Here is a 19,392-nt window from a genome sequence, read left to right as displayed (position 1 = left end):
GAATTCACTGAGCTCCTGAGAGCGGCCCATTCTTTCACAAATGTTTGTAGAAGCAGTCTGCATGCCTAGGTGCTTCATTTTATACACCTGTGGCCATGGAAGTGATTGGAACACCTGAATTCAATTATTTGAATGGGTGAGCGAATACTTTTGGCAATATAGTGTATCTCCCAGTCCAAGTTCTATATTTGAGTTTGCATGAATTGCTGCTGTCCTGACTGTGCGTTTGGTTTGTTTTGCTTGTGGGATGAAGAAGCTTCTTCCTCTGGTCTGGAGAGCAGTTGAGGTGGGTGATTGCGTGATGACATCATTTACAGATGTTAGACATGTAGGAGTGAAGATAATGATGGCTCACTAGGGGCACAATCATTTAGAAAGCACCAGATCTGGTCTGTCATTTAAACATCAGATTCCCTGGAGGAGGTCAAATACACTTTGACAGACGCTGACTACCACCCCTGGAGTCGTGAGTTCGAATCCAGGGCGTGCTGAGTGACTCCAGCCAGGTCTCCTAAGTAACCAAATTGGCCCGGTTGCTAGGAAGGGTAGAGTCACATGGGGTAACCTCCTCGTGGTCGCAATTAGTGGTTCTCACTCTCAATGGGGCACGTGGTAAGTTGTGCGTGGATCGTGGAGAGTAGCATGAGTCTCCACATGCTGTGAGTCTCCGTGGTGTCATGCACAACGAGCCACGTGATAAGATGCGTGGATTGACGAGCTCAGAAGCGGAGGCAACTGAGGTTAGTAACTACGGCACCACGAGGACCTACTAAGTAGTGGGAATTGGGAATTCCAAATTGGGCGAAAAGGGGATAAAAAATAAATAAATAAAAAGTACACTGACATTCACAAGTACAGCTGTGAAACAGGCTGATAAGGAAGTGTGTGAGTGGAAGAAAGGAAAAAGAAAAATGAAACCGGGTGGGATATCTGACCAGTAGTATGACCTTATGATGAGGGGAGATGGAATTCTATGTATAGGTCGACTGATACAGCTTTTCCAATGGCCAGTGCCAATATCGAAATAGTAGGGTGTCTGATGGACGATATAATGCTGATTTAACATTTATGGATTGGTCCCCATTCGCAACTATTGTAAGTGCCTCACTGAAACTCAATTTGTTTTTTTTAAAGGATGGATGAGTAGAAATAATTTTTTGTGGTAATCAACATTATGCCACAAATGCTGTTGATTGAGCTTAACTTGTATTGAACCCAGAATATTCCTTTAAGACATTTTATTCATTAATTTCAAGTAGGACATGATGAAATGAATGACTTGCAGCTCAGTACATTTTTGATTCACTAAAAGAAACGGCTGATAAAAAGTCATTTGTTTGGTTGGAAGGTGTAGATTCAAAAGAACAGACTCATGACAGTTACTCATTAGGGAACCACGCTGCTGATTTAATAGCACTATTAACAGCACTATTCACGCTGCTGATTTAATAGCGGTGTTGCAGTGCTGCTGAATAGCGCAACAGGTAACAATGTTTTTTAGCATGGTGTTGTGTCCGCATTAGCAGAACAATGTAAGTTCAAGAACCATTAACAGACCCGAAAGTCAAAAACTACTCGGTTCCACTCATAACCCTAGTTTATTCACCAAGCAGGTGCATTTATTGGCCAAATTTGCCAAATATTGGCTGATGTGTCAGTCTATCACTATTATGTGGGCATGTCTGCGTGTTTGTGTGTGTGTGTGTGTGTGTGTGTGTGTGTGTGTGTGTGTGTATGTGTGTGTGTGTTTGTTACCTGTGTGTCCTCGGTCTCTGGTTGAGTGATGCAGTGCGTCCAGGACTGTGTTGGCTGCCCAAGCGAGCTGGACTCGTCATGTAATCATTGGGAACTGTTGGCGGTTTCACCGGCTCAAGCGTTTTATAAGAAGTGTTACGCCTGCGACAGGAGCAAATCAATAAATGTGTACACATTTAAAACAAATTACTCCCTGGAAACATTTTTACTCTGTTAATTGTGATTTCTCACACTGTGGTGTATGATGAAATCATTGCTCTTCTGAAATGTCTTACCCAAGAGTGCCTCGTCCTGATAGGGGTGGGCTGGGGGGTTTCTGTGTCGGTGGGTTGGTCCTGGAGAGAGTTCCTCCTCTGATTGAAGGATTGTTGCCATGTTGCTGAATGAACAAGCAGAAAGTCTGTTCAAGCATTTAAACAGGTTTTGAGCAGGCTGCATAAACTCAGAAGATGACTACTGAAGTCAATGGAGCTGAGAGGAGGACGCTACGAGTGTTCAGTTTGGACTAATATTTTAGGCCATTTTTACATCTTTGTACAAAAAGCTAATGCAATAAATGGCTTAAAATGGGTGCTATTCATTAGCCGATATGTAGAGAGCAGGATTGCAGATGGTTGATATAATGATGATATATAGCAGTCAAAAGCTTGGACTCACCTATTCATTCTTTTTTAATGCTATTGTCCACTTATTAGAATAATAACCAAGTCATCAAAACTATGAAATAACACAAATGGAAGTATGGGAATTATGTAGTGACCAGAAAAAGGTTAAACAAATCAGAACTATATTGTATTTGAGCTTCTAAAATGTAGGACCCTTTATCTAGATAACAGCTCTGCACCCTACGGTCATTCTTTCAAACAGCTTCATGAGGTGAATCGTGAGGTGCTTTTTAAACAGTATTAAGGGAGTTCACATGAACACTATATGCACACTGGCAGAATTTCTTTAGTTTTGTAAGGCCCACAAACTGATTTTAAGCTTTTAAGCTTTTAGAGCAGCATCTTTTGACTTGCAATGTACAGTATAATATCCATATATACACTATTTAATGATAGTAAAGGTAACATATATAAAAATACTTGATGTAACTGTGTCGTGACAGTCAGACGGTGTATGGAGTGACAGACATCGTTTGAGCCATTATGCGCACACACTGCATCACTCACTCCAATATGTGCGCTCTCAACCTCTCACTCACTCACTCATCCCAGCGCTATTTTGTGAGATTTAAATCAGAGATGCATGTTTGTCACAATATTGCCAATAACAGTTTAACCTTCAATAATGACACTCGCGCATTCAGTTTCTTAATAATTAGTGATTTGCAATTCAACAAAACGGCAAAGAAGGTAAACAATTCATTGATAATAATGATTTCTTACTGGAGCGGTTTTGGAGCTTGTAAGGGATATATCTCTCTTATTTTTGAACGTATCTCTGCTGTGTGTGATGCTCTCATGTTGTTTACTGGTTGTCAGTATATCAGAATAATCTTTGATAGTGACAACAGAACTATTCAGAACTGTTTTCAATTCAAATAAATGCATTAAATGCAAATGAAATACATTTCACAATTCATGTAAATATAATGTAATTTTACAGTGTAGGGCATAAACGTATAACTGCAGCATATAACTTGTAAAAGTGTGGCAAGGGGCACTTGAAAATATTGGTGATCGGATCTGTATCGACCAATTACATTGTTAACATATCTGTGATTGGTATCGGCCACAAATTTTCTGATCGGTGCACTACTAAAATGTGCATTCTCAATTACATTAACAATTACCAGCAGATCTTGACCAAGCAGGCCAATGCTGATAATCTCAGAATATCAGATGGTTTATTGGTCTATCACTAATATATACAGTTTTGGGTAGATTACACATCTGAAATGTAATCTGATACGCATGAAAAATTACACAACTAAAATTGTAATCAGTACTAATTTTTAAAAAAAAAATTTAGATTAGATTTTTTAGGTAATCTAACTTTATTACTAAAATTACTTTGATAACTTAGATTACTTTCAATTCTACAAAATCAAATTTTAAGTGTATTAAGTACCAATTTAGCCTTTTTTTTTTACATTCTTGATTCTTTGAAAGTCAGAGAAATTTACTGAATGTGTTAACTTATAACCCATTAAAAGTAACACACATACACCTATCAGCCACAACATTGAAATCACCTGCCTAGAATAGCATTCTGAGATGATATTCTTCTCACCACAACTGTACAGAGCGGTTATCTGAGTTACCGTAGACTTATTTTGACTTAACTTACAGTTTGAACCAGTCTGGTCATTCTTTGTTGACTTCTCTCATCAACAAGGTGTTTCCATCCACAGAACTGCCCCTCACTGGATGTTTTTTGTTTTTGGCACCATTCTGAGTAAATTCTAGAGACTGTTGTGTGTGAAAATCCCAGGAGATCAGTAGTTACAGAAATACTCAAACCAGCCCATCTGGCACCAACAAACATCTATGCGATTATCTAATCAGCCAATCGTGTGGCAGCAGTGCATAAAATCATGCAGACACGGGTCAGGAGCTTCAGTTAATGTTCACATCAACCATCAGAATGGGGAAAAAATTTGATGTCAGTGATTTGGACCGTGGCATGATTGTTGGTGCCAGATGGGCTGCTTTGAGTAATTCTGTAACTGCTGTTCTCCTGGGATTTTCACACACAACAGTCTCTAGAATTTACTCAGAATGGTGCCAAAAACAAAAAAACATCCAGTGAGCGGCAGTTCTGTGGACGGAAGCACCTTGTTAATGAGAGGGGTCAACAGAGAATGGCCAGACTGGTTTGAACTGACAAAGTCTACGGTAACTCAGATAACCGCTCTGTACAATTGTGGTGAGAAGAATATCATCTCAGAATGCTATTCTGAGATGCAGGTTGGTGCTGTTTTGGCGGCACAAGGGGCCCTACACAATATTAGGCACTTGATTTCAATGTTGTGGCTGATCGTGTATATATCAAAAAATATAATATAATATATAAAAATATCCCTGAAATTAACATTAAAGGGCAAACAACGGTTAAATAAACACTGACAACCATAAAAGAAGTAAACAAATCAGTGTAGAAAGGCCAAACAGCTCAATGAAAATGCAACCAATGTTTTAGTCGCATATGTACCTAATATAGTGTTAAAACTAGGGCTGTCAGTTTAATGCGTTAATTCAGTGCGATTAGTTATAAAAAAAATAAATAACACAATTAATCATTCCCCTGGACTATGATAAGGAATTTTCCTACCATCGGCGCAGTTCAAGCTTGAAGTACCACTTTCATGTTTTTACGAGTCTCAGTTGGCAGGGGGCAAACAGCGCAACTCCAGCTGTACAGTCATCGCGCAGCTGCACAGACAACAAACCACAGCAGACAGCACAAGATAAGAATGCGCTCTTGCGTTCAAACACAGCTGGATGGGGCGCAACTCTGAATGCAGGGGTCTAGAGATGTGTTCTTCTAAGTGTGAAGCTATGTTCACTTGACGCAGCCTCCTAAATGCTGTTTATGATGCAACACATCCAAAGTGAGGTCCGTCCTAAACGTGTGTACACAGTACCGAGAAAAGCCCTTATAGTAAGTCCATCTCAGACAGACTGAAGAATTAAATTGCAAAATGGATTGCTGTGAAATATAGGCCGATGATAGTCTTATGTTCAATAATATGGAAATAAACTATATACTGCCATTCAAAGCAACTTTTTGTATTGCCTTATCACTTGTCTGCCACAATAATGTAATGTATATTATAATTATCTGAATTATTACATTTATATTTTTTTATTTATAATTATTTAATCATAATATATTGAATTATTTTATTTGAAGGCCTTTTTCCGGATTATATTCATATTGACGTGATTAATTGCAATTAATTTAATTAATCTGCATATGATGTAATTAATTTGATTAATTTTTAATTGATTGACAGCCCTAGTTAAAACATTTATTATTAATTCACGGTAATATACCCATGTAAAACAGATCATCTAAATTGGGATCAATTGGGATTGAAGCATGAGCTACAACTACAACACATATGAGGTTATGAGGGAGTAATGAATGAGGGATATGACTATTATACAGGATTACAGGGAGACTGAATGAGTTGATCAGAAGTAAACTAAAGCAGAGAAGGGTCACTGGATAAGTACACTTACCTTGGCTTTAAGCCACTGGCGTGGGCAGCATGAAAACAGAGGGTAATTTATAGAACAAGAGAGAAAGAGAAGAGGGAGAGGAAGAGAGAGAGAGAGAGAGATGCAAGTCAAAATCACCATGTCTCAGTTCAGAGCTCTTGATGCAGGACAAAAGCACTTAAAAACCTCCAAACCTGCATTTCAACACACTAGAGCCGAGAGGAGCAGTGATAAAATGCTTTTTCCTTACTATAAAATACTATAATTCAACTTCTAAAAGACCTAATTACACACAGAAACACTGACGTGTGCATTGTCTCCAGCAGAACTGCTGAATCTGCGTTGTGGTGATGAAAGACCTTTGTCAAAAACTGCACGTGCAGTAAAAACTTCTGCACTATGTGAACAGTGTTCTTTTTCACAGTCTATTTTAGTTAGAACTTTTGTCTTTTGACAAAAAAAAAAAAAAAAACAACAAGTCCTTTAAATTTAGTCAATATTTCTTCATGTCATATTCATTCATTTTGCTCTATTTTACTGACTAAAAAGGTATATCATTTTAATCGGACACTCTCCTAGAATTACTTCTCTCTCAGAAGTCACGTTGGGAAGTTTGATTCATTTTACTTAATCACTTCATTTGGAACTTTCTTTTCAATTAACCACTTCCCAAAAATGACTTGCCAATTGAATCGAGTCATTACTCAATAGTGTTCCAAGAGGTTCATGTACATTTTATATTGTAAGCGACATCTGATCAATCTGCCATATATTCAACCTATTCTCATAGAATGAATGTTATCATTTGGAAAAATATACATTTTTGTAATTTATTTTTATATCCCCTTTTCTCCCAATTTGGAATGCCCAATTCCCACTACTTAGTAGGTCCTCGTGGTAGCACGGTTACGCACCTCAATCCGGGTGGCGGAGGACAAGTCTCAGTCGCCTCCGCTTCTGAGACCGTCAATCCGTGCATCTTATCACGTGGCTCGTTGTGCATGACACTGCGGAGACTCACAGCATGTGGAGGCTCATGCTACTCTCTGCAATCCACGCATAACTTACCACGCACCCCATCGAGAGCGAGAACCACTAATCACGACCATGAGGAGGTTACCCCAAGTGACTCTACCCTCCCTAGCAACCGGGCCAATTTGATTGCTTAGGAGACCTGGCTGGAGTCACTCAGCACACCCTGGATTCAAACTCGCGACTCAGTAGTCAGCATCAATACTCGCTGAGCTGCATATACAGTATCACTACGTTTTGGAATCAGTTTATTAGTTAGTTAGTTAGTTAGTATTTAGTTAATTAGTTAGTATTTAGAGAAAATTAATGTGATCAAGTTTAATGCCATCACCCTTACAGAGATCCTCATTGTTTTTGTGCCAGACTTCTGCTATGATTTTTAAACATATGCATCATCTGATAGTTGCACACTTAAAAATATATTTCCTACCTTAAATAACTTTCTACTATTAGCTACTCTTTATTAATTACTTGTGTAGCTAGCAAGTGTATCAGAAAACGGTAGCTTAACAGTGGTTTAACTACTTTAAATAATGAGCGGCTTGTAGCTTGGCAAGCTGCAGTTCTGAAGATTTCAAGACAGTTTTAAGAAGCAGATATTCCCCATCAGGCAAACATACATGCAGTGTTCATTTAGATCTTTGTGGAATCAGTAGAGCGCACAATCTTCTCATAGCCAGACAGAAATACAGCTTTAATGGATCAAACTCTTGACAGCAACAAAATCCTCAGAGCTTAAGACTGCGAAAGTACTTAATGTTCAATGAAACGGATACATGAGCGGGCAGAGAGAAGGAATCAAATATTTATTTTTCCTCAACAGGGAAGTTAAAGAAATTAATGAAAACCTTTTGAAAACAACATCTGAGAACTCCTTTGCATTTCTGAGACTGTGGACTAGATTAAGTGTCAACTAACATTGAAAATAAACCTCATCTTTTGCAAACACAGTAAATCTGGCCAAAGATGCTGCAATCCGCCCTGTCAGGTGACTCAGGGCAACAGCTTCTGCTTAAAAAACAGCTGGGATATTCTGAGGCAGTATTATGTACTGTACTGTTGGCTCAATACTAAAATGATGGCTTTGGTACGATAGCAACTTTGGTATCTATATATCGATACTAAATCGACACTTTATATGAAATATAAAACATATACTGTAATATTTGTTGGCAGGAATAGCAGTTATCAGACACTAATAGTTAAGTCTTCAGTTTCATTCAGTTTGCATTCTGGTCACTGAAAGAAGGCCAGAGTTTAATACATCAATAAGGATAACGCCAATAACACTCACAAGCCCGGCAGATTAATCACAGATTGAGGGGAACACTTATGCATGCTGTCAACACATTGTAAGCCTGGAATGTGCTCTATATACATTGTTGGATCGTTTTATGTTGTTGTTGTTATTTCAAAATAAAAAAGCCTATTTTAATGCTTCATTTGTTAAACTAGAAGCAATGACACAACAATTAAAATAGAGAAGTTTACTACTAGGGCATTATGTTCATTTTACTTTTTTTCACAATTCGGAGCAAAAAAAAAAAAAAAAAAATTACCTTTTAAGGGCAGCCGTTTTTAATGTTTTCAAAAGGGCTTTAAAAGCAATAAACTCATCAAATAACATCTTCATTTTGGTCTTTTCCTAACACAAAGCTATTGTTTGGCTTTGGAAGAATTGGAATAAAGCACACAAGCTGTATGGGCTACATATTTACACGTATATATACATATATGGTGACATGCCAATCAGCTAATCAACTCAAAACACCTGCAAAAGTTTCCTGAGCCTTCAAAATGGTCTCTCAGTTTGGTTCACTAGGCTACACAATCATGGGGAAGACTGCTGATCTGACAGTTGTCCAGAAGACAATCATTGACACCCTTCACAAGGAGGGTAAGCCACAAACATTCATTGCCAAAGAAGCTGGCTGTTCACAGAGTGCTGTATCCAAGCATGTTAACAGAAAGTTGAGTGGAAGGAAAACGTGTGGAAGAAAAAGATGCACAACCAACCGAGAGAACCGCAGCCTTATGATTGTCAAGCAAAATCGATTCAAGAATTTGGGTGAACTTCACAAGGAATGGACTGAGGCTGGGGTCAAGGCATCAAGAGCCACCACACACAGACGTGTCAAGGAATTTGGCTACAGTTGTCGTATTCCTCTTGTCAAGCCACTCCTGAACCACAGACAACATCAGAGGCGTCTTACCTGGGCTAAGGAGAAGAAGAACTGGACTGTTGCCCAGTGTTCCAAAGTCCTCTTTTCAGATGAGAGCAAGTTTTGTATTTCATTTGGAAACCAAGGTCCTAGAGTCTGGAGGAAGGGTGGAGAAGCTCATAGCCCAAGTTGCTTGAAGTCCAGTGTTAAGTTTCCACAGTCTGTGATGATTTGGGGTGCAATGTCATCTGCTGGTGTTGGTCCATTGTGTTTTTTGAAAACCAAAGTCACTGCACCCGTTTACCAAGAAATTTTGGAGCACTTCAGGCTTCCTTCTGCTGACCAGCTTTTTAAAGATGCTGATTTCATTTTCCAGCAGGATTTGGCACCTGCCCACACTGCCAAAAGCACCAAAAGTTGGTTAAATGACCATGGTGTTGGTGTGCTTGACTGGCCAGCAAACTCACCAGACCTGAACCCCATAGAGAATCTATGGGGTATTGTCAAGAGGAAAATGAGAAACAAGAGACCAAAAAATGCAGATGAGCTGAAGGCCACTGTCAAAGAAACCTGGGCTTCCATACCACCTCAGCAGTGCCACAAACTGATCACCTCCATGCCACGCCGAATTGAGGCAGTAATTAAAGCAAAAGGAGCCCCTACCAAGTGTTGAGTACATATACAGTAAATGAACATACTTTCCAGAAGGCCAACAATTCACTAAAAATGTTTTTTTTTATTGGTCTTCTAATTAAAATGTATTCTAATTTTTTGAGATAGTGAATTGGTGGGTTTTTGTTAAATGTGAGCCAAAATCATCACAATTAAAAGAACCAAAGACTTAAACTACTTCAGTCTGTGTGCATTGAATTTATTTAATACACGAGTTTCACAATTTGAGTTGAATTACTGAAATAAATGAACTTTTCCACGACATTCTAATTTATTGAGATGCACCTGTATATATACACACACACACACACACACACAGTACTGGTCTATCGAAGCCAGTTTCCACCTCTGACAGAGAGAGAGAGAGAGAGACAGAGAGAATTCTGACATTATATCTCACTATTATTACTTTATTTTTCGCAATTGTGTGTTTATATCTTACAACTGCATGTGCATGTCTCACAATTGTTAATATTTTTTTCCAATTGCAAGTCTATATCTAGCAACTGCAAAACATTCTCTCAATCACAACTTTATTTCTCGCAATTTCAATGTTATATTTGCAATGGCAACTTTATTTCTCGTAATTCCATATTTATAAATCAAAATTGTGACATTTCTTAATTGTAAGTTTCTCTCTCATTTTTGGGTGTTCATATTTTTCAATTACAAGTTTATTTCTGGAAATTGTGTGTTTTTATCTCGCAACTGCGACTTTCTGGCAATTTTGAGTTTATTTCCTGTAACTACCTGTTCATCTTGCAATTGCAACTATTTCAATTTTGGGTCTATATCTCACAATTGCGACTATTTCTCTCAATTTCAACCTTATCTCAAAATTGCGACTTTATATCTGGCAATGGCATGTTTATATCTCAAAATTGCAAAATTATTTCTCGCAACTATGATAAAATAATTAATTTCTTGTAAAAGTGTTTATCTTGGAATTGCGATTTCATGTCTATATATCACAATTGTGTGTGTGTATATATATGTCACAATTGTGATTTTTTTTTTTTTTGCAATTTCGTTTTTATTTCTGGCAACTGCATGTTTAGATAGATCTCAAAATTGCAACTTTATTTCTCGCAATTGCCTCTCTCTCAATTGGGACTATTTCACGATTGCGAGTTTAAATTCATAATTGTGTACTTATATTTTGCAATGACATGTTTATTTCTGGTAACTGCATGTTTATAGCTTGCAAAATTGCAACTTTCTCACGATTTTGAGTTCATTTCTCGTAACTGCATATTTATCTTGTAAATGCGACTTAAATTTGCAGTTGTAAGATATAAACTCATAATTATGAAGTCAGATTTAACTTTTTTTTTTTTTTTTTTTTTTGGCGGGATCGGGCTTCCATACTGGTCACTTTCTGCTTGAATGATTTTTGGGTGAACTATTCCTTTGTGTCATGGTGGCTTTTTGCAGATTTATTGCTGCTTTAGAGGACAACAGCACTGCACAAATTCAATTGATTGATTGATGAATGAGGATAAATGGAGGGTTTAGACAGATAGCGATCTGACAGGCTTGGCTGTTGGAGTCTGTGCTCATTACAGACATCTGTCTCTCTGTGCTCTCAAAAGACATGTGGCCACCACTGCATTTGGGAAGCTGTTCAAAAACCTTCATTTTGCAAAATTCATGTAGAGGAGAAGACAATCAGAGTCAAAACACAGTGGAATGTTTTTTGTTTGTTTGTTTGTTTTTTCACCACTTAAAGAACACTGGAAATTTGAGGAAAGGTGTCTTTTTAATGTTTCGTCGGCTAAACGATTGACAACACACTGAACAGACTGTACTGTACTTTGATCTCTTGCTGCCTTGTATTCATTCACGACAAATTAAATATGGTCTACAGTCAAACCAATGGTAATGGTCCAAAGTCAGATTGGAAAAACAGACAAAACATGGCGAGTTCTTTACCTTGACTCCATGGCCCACATCATCCAGTACTGTGTAGTCAATGGGTTTCCTGATGTACCTCACCGGCCGCTCCATGTTTGCTGGAGCGATGATCTTATGAGTCCTTGATGTGTTCTTATTAGTAGTCAGGATGCCAATCTCTCGCCGGGCAACCTTCTCTTTATGGATGTCCACTGTCTAATGAAGAAGACAAAATAAAAGACAAAAAATAAATAAATAAATAAATAGGTGTAATGAGTGACCAGGAATTCCAGGAAGTCTGTTAAAAATGTAATTATATTCTTCTCAAGAAATACCAAGTAACTATTGTTAACTTAACTGAATCACAACCATTTTTCTTGGCCGGCACAACCCACCTAAATCAAGTTTCAAGTCAAAATTGTCCCCATTTACATTCCTAGTCTTACTCTGTATGTTCCATCACAGCACGCTATATCAAAGAGAAACAGAAACGTTGTCTTCTTTATTTTTTTAATCGCAACAGAATACTTGCTCCCCCTCTGAAATTACTTTCCTTTTCAGTTGATGTCACACAATACAATCAATTTGTGATGTCCTACCCTATATTTTTTTCTTGTTAAAAATCCTGTTTAACTCAGAAATGTGTCACATTATGGAAGTAAAATGGGTTGTGAGCACCATTTCATGTTGACTTTAATTCCTACAAAATCCACTGCATAAACGTGCTGTTCTTCTTTACGTGGTCCTTGGAGATATGAACAGACAGTACGAGCACATGCAGATGCAGATATATGACATATTGTTAATGTAAAAATCAGTGTGGTGGATGTTGACAGTGTCTGAAGTTTATATGGTTTTAAATAGAGCCTGTGAAGAACTCAAACACTACTGATCTTAAAGAGACACCATTAAATGACTAACAAAAAAGTCAGATTGAAATGCAACTTTAAAAGTGCATATAGACGTACTGACTGTAGGCAGTGCCTCATGAACGGAAGGGAAGTATGCTCTCTAAACATAGCCTACTCTCAACTTTACCGATTCTTCAATCAGGCTTTATGGGTGACAAGTTCACCCAAACACACACCGTACAGTTACAAATAAAACTTTTATTGCTCTGATTGGAATTCTCTCTGTTGCACAGTGCAGTCAGAGAACACTCTCTTTGGCACAGCAGAGATGCAGAGCAGATGCGACCGACCTTCTGTTGAGATGAAAGAGCTGCAGTATCTGCTGTAGACACCAAAAGAGGATTCCATTCATTCCTAAAAAAAGCAGAGTCAGAGCAGCACCAGCTCCAATTCAACACCAAGAAGAAGGAGCCTTGTGCTCTGTGCTCTTCTATACCTTAAATGACTACCGTAATCATAACAGTCATCTTCAAAGATTGGTGCATCATGGACGACCACAAGTGGTAACACTATAACTAAATGACAATGATTAAAGGCCAAGTGTACATCAGTCCCACGCACAGTGTGCTACGCAAATTGTGTCATCAACACAGTACACCTCTTTGCACATCGTTGACGCGTGTGTTGAATGTGCTAAACAAAATACATTAAATTAAATCGTAGTGCGCATGCATTGGGCGGGTTTGTGAGTTTGTGGTCAAAGAGTATTTTTAAAGGCTGAGTGCTCAACCGTGCACAAGACGTAACGCCAAACAGAAAAAAAGTATACTCTAGCCTTAACAGTCCATTCAAAGGGTTGTACAGTTGCATACCTTGGTGTTGATCATTTTTAATGCAGGATCTAGTGGAATTTAGGATTAATTCAGATCTAATATGGATTTTGCAAGTGAGGCCCCCTACGCTTAATCAAAATTCAGAGCCAAATATTGTACAATGCAAATAGTTTTCTGAATAGCACAATCTGTCAGAGCACACAATGTACTCCGATGGATGCTAAAGGAGTGAGGTTAGCATTATTCTTGCAAGCCAGAAGGCAGAGGACTGGCCAATATCCGCAAACAGAAACAGGAATGAGTACTCTGAACTACATATAAAAAGACCAACCACAGTTCACCTTTTCCAGGACACCACAGAGCAAGTACATCTAGTAAAGATTTGATGGCATGAATCTTCGAAACTTGGCAACTAGTTCTTCCCCTGAAGCAATCATTGTAGCAACCTTCTCACTAGTAAAGAAAACATAGTTTCTCGGTGAAATAATAATAACCGATGCGTTCTGGACTTCAGAAGTTGTGTAGTGGTCAGTCAATAAAAGCAGAACTGGCAGGTTTTACCAGCTATTTGCTCTTTTCTACACTCCCATTGGTTGTTGTCGCATCATATCACTATAAATGTGTATATCGTTGAGCTCTGCTCAACTGCTCAACAGTCTCTGTTGCTCATGTTTCTGCAAATCGCCAACCCACATTGAAAATTACTTACTTCCCATCGCTTTTTCGTTGGTAACTACGTTTCCATCCAAGGATTTTTTGCGAACAAAGTTTTAGCACATCAAAATAAAGCTGATGGAAATGCAAATTATCATTAAAATTTAAGTGTCGACATAATATTTTTCTGTTTAACTCTAGTGCATAAACTCTATGTCGATACTTCAAATGTCGCGAAAAACTGGTTTGGAAACACTCTGTCGAGAGAATTGGCATTAACGCAACAATGTAATGTCACATGACAGAATTTACCCCAATCGTTATCCTGTGTTAATCATGATGATGGTATACATCCTTGAAAGCCAAATTATTGTACGTGATTATGGATTGATCTTAACGGCATATACACTAACGGTCAAATTTTTGAAACACTTACTCATTCTTTATAATAATTTTTTTTTCTTCACATTTTAGAATAATAGTAAAGTCATCAAAACTATGGAATAACATAAATGGAACTATGGGAATTATGTTGCGACTAAACAAAATCCAAAATAAAACAAAACTGTTATATTTTAGCATCTTCATAGTAGTCACCCTTTGCCTAGAATTTGCAGACATGTACTCTTGACATTTTCTCAACCAACTTCTTGAGGTATCACCCTGGGATGCTTTTTAAACAGTATTGAAGGAGTTCCCATCTATGTTGGGCACTTATTGGCTGCTTTTCTTTATTATTCGGTCAAAGTCATCCATTTAAAAAAACTTTTTATTTTATTTTTGTATTACATTTTAGTTTTATAATATATGTTGGCACAATTATATTTTTGTCTACAAAACTAATTTCAAACATTTAAGCATACACCTTCAGATCAAAAGATTATTAAGATCATGAGAAACATTTCAGTCAAATGTTTCAAAACTTTTGACCGGTAGTGTAGATCCGATGCTGCAAACATGACACTTCCAGGAGTAACAACACAAATATCTCATATCATGCACATCGACAAGTGCACGGAGAACAAATGAATGGCCACTGTTATGCGGTAGCCATCCGTTTATTTATTAAAGTTGCTTTTCCACACCATTCAAAATAAGAGACGGCAGTCATGGAATTAACCCACAATACAAAAAAACATATTTCTGTGCACAAAGATGTTTTAAATTAAAAATAAATACACTATACTAGGAGAAAAGCTTCAGTGTTATTTTTTGGAACACTAACTTGTAGCCCAATTCTATAAAATTATTGCTTATACTTTTGAAAAAATGCCAGCAAAATTCCCTGTATTAAATTAGGCTAAATAAATTACTAAATTAATAAAGCATTAAATAAAATAATTAAAAAACAAAAACAAATAATGGCCTATTTTTAGACCTATATATGCCTTTTCTTTACACAAACTTAAATTAGCCTTACCCTGTTCTGTAGATTAAAAAAGTCATCTGAATGACATACTCAGAATGTTCTGTACTTTTTTCAAGACTATAAACTATCAGAACTATTTGTCTGGCAAATTTCAATGAATTGTCTCAATACTCTCCCCATTTTACCAAAACTTCGGAGGAAAACAAATTAGGCACATCTGGGAGGCGAAAGGTACGCAATTAGCGATATACACATTTCTGTACGGAAATGGCTTAAAGGCAAATAACTTTTTCAATAAACCAAAACTTAAAACTGCGACAAAGTGTTTAGGCATGACGTCATCATGCACACCATTTTTATCGATACATTTTTGAATGGAAACAGGTAGAAGATGGCAAATTTCCCAACTTTTTTTTTTAATCATTTTCACTTTGTCGATAACAAAATAGTGCAAAAAGTGGATGGAAACAATATGTATTTGAGGGTGACACCAAGTTAGGGCCACTTTGCAAGGTTGAAAACAGCGACAACCCACATCTCAGAATAGCATTCTCAGATGATATTCTTCTCACCACAATTGTACTGAGCGGTTATCTGAATTACCGTAGACTTTGTCAGTTTGAACCAGTCTGGTCATTCTCCGTTGACCTCTTTCATCAACAAGGTGTTTCTGTCCACAGAACTGCCCCTCACTGGATGTGTTTTGTTTTTGGCACCATTCTGAGTAAATTCTAGAGACTGTTGTGTGTGAAAATCCCAGGAGATCAGCAGTTATAGAAATATTCAAACCAGCCCATCTGGCACCAACAATCATCCATACGATTATCTAATCAGCCAATCGTGTGGCAGCAGTGCATAAAATCATGCAGATACGGGTCAGGAGCTTCAGTTAATGTTCACATCAACCATCAGAATGGGGAAAAAATTTGATGTCAGTGATTTGGACCGTGGCATGATTGTTGGTGCCAGACGGGCTGCTTTGAGTAATTCTGTAACTGCTGATCTCCTGGGATTTTCACACACAACAGTCTCTAGAACAGTGGTTCTCAACCTTTGATAAACTTTATATTTTCTTACACTCAAAAAAATATTTTAGCCTATTTTTTTAGGATTTACACATTTCTATTACATATTTAAAACAAAAAAAGTGTATTTTGCATTTGCCCTTTTGAAATTTTTTTATTTAATAATGAATTATTTATTTTTTATAGTTTTAACAGTGGTATTTGTAACAAGACCATAGTAAGCAATGGAAGCATGGATCTTCTTCACTACCGTGGTTAGATGTAACATGATTTCTATAAAACAAGTATGTAATTTTTGTAATTATAAACAGTACACCTTCTCTAAACACATGTAAAAACAATAAATATAAATATTTAGAAGTTGTAACAAAAATGTGTTATTTTCCCTTAATCCCCTACTGTAGCCAATGACACATTTAATAGAGCTGAAGTAGTGATATGGTCATTTTTATTATCAATCTATTTCAGCCTAAAGTACAATTAGTGTTACCAGAGTAAATTCAAGGGTGGTGATGTAGAATTCTGTGCCGAATTCAAATGGTTTCTGCTTCTCGCACCTTGCTTCTCACTGATTCTCGCAGAGCTGCGCGTTTAAGAGCTCGAGACCGGTCTGCGAATAAAAATTCACCTGCTTTGTGCTCGCACTGCTCTGTCCATTGAGCCGTATCCATCTACAGAGCCATACAGGTGCATTAGCCGAAGTTGTGCCTCCGCCTGTGTATTTTACGCTGCTAAACCAGATCCTTCGGATATGTCGCTAGACTTCAAAACCAGATGAACCGCAGTACAAATGCGTACCAACACGTATAATTGAGAACCAACTGATACACTCCAAGTCTAATAAACGTTTTAATGCAAAGAGGAACTTGACGATAGATTTGATTATTATGACGATGAATGCCTCCCATTTGTAACCTAACGCACCCCTCTCTACTAATTTGCTCTCAGCGCCCCCTGGCATGCTTTGAACGCCACCGTTTAGAACCCCTGCTCTAGAATTTTCTCCGAATGGTGCCAAAAACAAAGAACATCCAGTGAGCGGCAGTTCTGTGGATGGAAATGTCTTGTTGATGAGAGAGGTCAGAGAATGGCCAGACTGGTTTGAACTGACAAAGTCTACGGTAACTCAGATAACCACTCTGTACAATTGTGGTGAGAAGAATATCATCTCAAAAAGCTATTCTGAGATGCAGGTTGGCGCTGTTTTGGTGGCACGAGGGGGGCCTATACAATATTAGGCAGGTGGTTTTAATATTGTGGCTGATTGGTGTTTTGTTTTTTTTTATACAAATGATGCACTTAAATTACGGTCACGTTAATGTTACATTTTGAATATAATTAAAAAATGCAATTACTAAAAAGGAGGATATCTGGAGCAGATGTGTACAAAGTTTCATTTCACCTCAGGCTGCGTGTGATTCATCCCTCTCTCACTCGTGGCTCGTGCAGGAAAATGTCATCTCGCAAGACGAGAAAAGTAGCTATGGGAAGTAGCTGTGGTGGTGCTGGAAGCAGATTTCCAAAAAGTTGGCTTGGAAGTCACTATGGATGTTTTCACATTTGAGACTTCTATAAATCTGTGCATGTTTGCAAGTTACTTTCCTGCTGAGTGGGCTTTTTCGAGTGCAGAATAATCGCCTCAGGTGAGTCATTTTGCCGGCCCATGTTGACACGTTAATTTTGTTCATCAAGAATTTAAGCTGTAAGTAGCTTAGAAAATGACTATTTTAAGCAAGGTATGCAAATTATTTTTACCCTGCTGATCAAGAAGGCTATTTTCATCCATGCTTAACTGGGTAAACTATCTTTTATTCTGCGTGCACGTCACGTTTAAAACAATACATTAGGTTTTTTGTACATTTCTCGCAGGCCTATTTTTTTTTCTATCCTAGCTATCTTTTTACATCGTAACTGTTATTGGTTAATGTTTTTACGAACAGCTGTCATTTTAGATCATTAGCTAATGCACATCCTGAAATACGCGCAACTTTTCAGTGTTTTTTTTCTCTCTTAGATTTGGCTTCCCTGTTTATTATTGCACACTGAGCTGATGACAAAATTTTATTCAATCATTCAATTGCTTTCCATAGGTCAAGCTGACAGACCAAAATTTTCTAATCCAAGACCTTCCATCACCCAACACATCCACTTGAGGATTTCATGGTGGAAATAAAGCTTCCTTGGATGCAAACTAAACTAGAGTCCACTGTTACCAGAGGTTTTAAACAGATGGATGGAGATTTAAATTCTAGAGAAGTGTTGTTGATAGATGTTAAAGGTGTGACTGTGTAAGCAAGCAGCTCTTAATTTGGGTAAATGGTACTCCACACTCAGCAGTGCAGCTGGTGTTACAGGAAATGGGAGGGCAACAGAGACTGACTTCATCTCCTTCCTGTGAGCAGAAAAATTGACTTTCTGAAATGTGGTGCTGCAATATTACAAAATAGTGGTGAGTTCAACCTTATTAAAAGGTTCTCAAAAAAATCCATTGACATGTGCCATTGTCTTGATGCAAGTATTAAGAGCTTTCTCCTGATCTGCAGGGTTTAGCAAAATGCCTGTCCAGTTTGGGAGTATTTCAAGAGACAATGTTGAAAGCCAACCATGCTGCACACCCAATCGCAGTCTACATCATCCCTTGAGTCCAGGCTTTCACACATTGTGAATTGTTAATTTGCCTGTAAGCGCTATGTGTTAACACATTGGGACAAAGTCTGGCAAGGCTACTTCTGCACTAGTCTTGCGTAGCCATATTTCCCACAACTGGCTGAAAGTCTGGTCCACTTTGCAGTTTATTCTGGCCAAGAACTGCCAACTTCGACAGTAAGGGGCCATCCAACCGACATGTAAAACGACCACCCAAAGTTCGCTTTTATGTGACGCTTTGTCAACTTCAATATCTTTTAAAAGATTAAATGTCATGAACCTGGCAAAATGCCAGCTCTGCACAAACGGATAGATGGGTTGTTCTTCATAT

The 19,392-nt window shown here is 37.9% G+C and overlaps 1 pseudogene; it reads right to left on the bottom strand.

The window, feature by feature from the left end:
• Positions 1 to 19,392, bottom strand: part of LOC127434677 (abl interactor 1-like) — a 74,380-nt pseudogene that overhangs the window by 22,003 nt on the left and 32,985 nt on the right.

Source organism: Myxocyprinus asiaticus, chromosome 44, assembly GCF_019703515.2.
Source record: "Myxocyprinus asiaticus isolate MX2 ecotype Aquarium Trade chromosome 44, UBuf_Myxa_2, whole genome shotgun sequence".
Taxonomy (NCBI): domain Eukaryota; kingdom Metazoa; phylum Chordata; class Actinopteri; order Cypriniformes; family Catostomidae; genus Myxocyprinus; species Myxocyprinus asiaticus.
Note: the sequence above shows the minus strand (reverse complement) of the source record. Positions and strands in the feature narration are given on the sequence as shown.